The sequence below is a fragment of the Propithecus coquereli genome, unplaced genomic scaffold, assembly GCF_000956105.1.
Source record: "Propithecus coquereli isolate 6110/MARCELLA unplaced genomic scaffold, Pcoq_1.0 Scaffold24, whole genome shotgun sequence".
NCBI lineage: Eukaryota > Metazoa > Chordata > Mammalia > Primates > Indriidae > Propithecus > Propithecus coquereli.
Window position 1 is genome coordinate 941,711 of NW_012147952.1, and position 4,023 is coordinate 945,733.

Genomic DNA, 4,023 nt, shown 5'->3' on the forward strand with positions numbered 1-4,023 from the left:
TGTAATCACCAGGTCCAGGACAATAGCAAGAATGTGGAAGCTGATGGATTAAGGGAATACAAGAAGAATGAAGCCAAGTGAGGAGAGAGAGAAAAATGGTCATTATATGGAGAGTATGTTCCATACATAGAAACGCAGTCATTTTGTAAAATCAGCTGATTCATCCAGTTATGATCAAAGAGAGAGTTCTCCTTGGAAAGCAGATACAAGCCAGAAAGTAGGTATTGAAGGGGGGAGGGGGGAGGAGGATACAAAAGACATTCTAAACCAAGTTTTAAAATTATTTTCCATTTGATTAACTTCAATAATTTTTATTAGTATGTGTGAAATATACTAATAGCCAGAAGACAAAAGCTTTGTCTGCAATTATATTTCCATCATTTTCTAAAGACATTTCCTAATGAATATATTTAGACATTATGATGTGTGTTTATGTGTATGTGTTTTAAAGCTATTAACATTTGTACAAGGGCTACAATTTTAATGTATACTCGTGCTAAAACAAGTTCATCAAAATATTTTACATATAACAGGAACAAATTATATAATAGTGTCAGTTTTAACAGAAATATGAAGTGCCTTGTGTTTTCAAGGTCTTAATTGGTATATTCAGAAAAATCACAGCATCAGATCTTGGGATAATTTCCAATTAGATTATTAAAATATTGGGCTACAGGTAAATGGCCCCCACAGAAGAAAGATGATCTAATTCAAAGCACTATAATTTCCACATGAATTTTTTAAAACAAAACTTGTCAGCTGTTCAGTTTATAAACGACGTTAATATATGAAACAATGTCGGTAAAAATACAACACAAATATCTAATGGAATTGACAAACTAAGTTTCATACTTTAAAACATATATATCACAAAACAAAATTTTTTTCTCATTACCTACTTGAAAGAAAGAAACCTATTTAAAAATGTTAATTTACAATAGTGAAAACAGCCTAAAAAACTCAGTGAGGTTTATACAGAATAAAAAAAGGAGCAAACAGTCATTCATTGATATACTCACCTTTAACACGTACAGAACAAACACCTACTAGTAGCTAGGCACTGTTCCACACCCTGGGTACAGCAGTGAACAACACAGACAACAGTCCCTGCTCTTGTGTTGCAAACATTTTGGTGAGAAAACACATACAATAAGAAAACAAATATATATGTCAGTTGGTTATAGGATTATGGAGCAAAGTTAAACAGAATAAAAAGGGACAGGGCGAGAAGTGGTATTTAGACAGATGGTTAGGGAAGACCTCTCTGATGGGGGGTATTTGAAGAGAAAAATGGAGAAAAAGAGAAACATGTTTATCTGAGAGAAGAACATATCATCCAGAGACAGCAGGAGCATACCTGGAATATTCCATAAGCGTGAGGGACCAGAGTCACGGGAATGCACTGAGCAAGGTTTATGGTGGAGGAAGAGGAGACAGGAGATGCGTGGAGGGCTGCGTCATGCAGGGCCTTAGAGGCCACTGTAGGGGCTTAGGATTTACTTGGAGGAAGATCAGAAGGTATTGGACAGTTTTGAACAGAGGAGTGACATGAAATGATTCATATTTTTCAAAGAGTGGGCTCCTGTGTGGAAAACAGATTGTAAGGGGAAAGACAGAAGTAGGAAGACCAGTTATAGCAGTAAGATGAATGCTAGATAGCAGGGGTTTGGAGCAGAATGGTAGGATAAAGGTGATAAGAAGTGGTCATAGTCAAGATAGGTTTGAACACAGAGCCTACAGGATTTGCTAATTGACTGGCTAAGAAAGAAAGAGGAGTCAAGGATGATTTCAAAGTTTAGGGCGGGAGCAACTGGGTGAAGCGTAGAATCAAATACTGATCTCCGGCACACCCACATAAAGAGCAAGTTTTGTGGTGAGGTGGGGCTGGGCAGGAGCATAGCTTTGGATATGCTGAGTCTGGGATGCCTATTGGCTAGAGTTCAGGTGAAAGGTCTTAGTGGAGATTTAATCTGGGCAGGTGTTTGGCATTACAGATGGTATTTAAAGCACCAGGACTGGATGCACCATTTAGAATGTGTATTCAGTTGAAGAAGAGAAGAGATCCAAAGGGCTTATCCTTACAGGACCCTAAAGAGGCTCTCCAAAATTCAGAATTTGAAAAAGAAGGAGGATCCAGTAAAGGAAGACTAGCAGGATAGCCAGTGTATTAGGAGGTGAAGGAAGTTTTCAAGGTAGATATGATGACCTGTGTCAGAGAGAGTGAACATTGCAGTTGGCAGCATGGAATTGAATGATGATCTTGACAAGAGATTAGGTGGAGCAGGGGTGTTAAGAGCATCCCTGGAGAGTGTTAAGGAGAGAACAGCACCAATGAAAGTGCAGATAGAGAGAAGTAAAGTCTTTCTGGAGTTTTGCTGTATAAGGAGGCAGTGAAAGAAGAGCAGATTTTTAGAGGAGGATCTAGGACAAGTTGAGTTTAAATATCACTTTGGAACACTTCTGATAACCCAGATAATACATATGATTGGGGGTGATAATATAAGAAACCCAGCTATATTATTTTCAGGTATTCCAGGTGCTTCATTTGCATTTCTGAAAATAAATTTATGTTTTTATACACACAATTACATTTAAAATTCACTGTGAAAAACTTGCCCAAGCACTGAAGCAGTGACAGCTCTTCTATCTCTTTGCATCCAAATCCCTTATGATCTTTGTATCTAAATATTATATAGACTTTAACTTGCTATAGATAGTTATTTAATTTGTATTAAAAAATGCAACTCAGAACATTTTAAAACCGTGAAGATTATGTTAGATATTGTTAGCTGTCTACCCAGCAGCCATATCCCTTTTTCCTTTTCAATAAAATTCCAGTTTTGTATAGAATGGCAACCTGTTTAGCTCTCAGCAATGAAAATTCCACCCCCCCTTTGCCAGATGCTATGTTTGTAGCTGTGGCAGCCATCTCGTGATCATAAGGAAAAAGCAAGAAGCTGAGACTGGTAGAGGAGAAGGTTAGTAAGAGCCCTGGTCTTTGATAATATTGTTGAGCTCCTACACCAAATGTGTAAGCTCTTACCACTAGTCTTCTTATTAGATATAAGATAATTAAATCTTTTCATTGATAAAGCCACAATAACTTAGGAATGCTGTTACTTGCAGCTGAAAAAATTCATAACTGATATAATTTTAAATTTAATTGGTGACTAGAAATCACAGGTGGAAGCAACTTAGATTTCTCACCAAAGAACACCCTTTATTCCCATTGTGGTGTTTTCATATGAAGGAGTCTATAAATGTATTATTAGTAATAATGGTATCAACAACAATAATAGCTAAAGCTTATATAATACTTACTATATTCCAAGCACTCTTCTAAGTACCTTAGTTGTATTATTTCATTTAACCCAGTGAGGTAAGTATTATTATGTTTCCCACCTTACAGATGAGAAAACTGAACACAGAGGGATTAATAACGTCCCTACATTTACACAACTAGTTATTAGCAAAGTCAAGATTAGCGGCTGTAATATCTGCCCCCAAAGTCTGTGCTCACATGATCAATACTCCCCAGAGTTATGAGAAGGGTCTCTACTTGCCCAGTACTTCCTACCGTGACCCTGTTGTCAACAAGCCCTGATTGCCAAATATCCTATCTTAGTTTACTCTTTTCCTTATCAGTGTGTCTTAGTCATCTTATTTTAATTGTAGGGTTGAACAAAGCCTTTATTTTCCAGGAGGAAGGGGGTTGCACACATCAAATATCCTCTTATCCCAATATTTTGGGCTGGTCCACAATCTTGCAACACACTCTTGTGCCCTCTTTCCCCTTAGCAATTTTATGTGATTATCAGTGCCAATCATTCTTCCCTTTTCTTGGTGAAAATCTTGTTTCCTGGAATTATATCAATTCTCTTTGTCCATGGGCACCACTAACATAGATTGTAAGTAAAACATAGAATATACACGGGAAACAGAAAAATAGAATGTCTACATATATCCATAGCAATTAATAAACCACTTCATGTACAACTACTAAATAAGATATATGTGTTTATA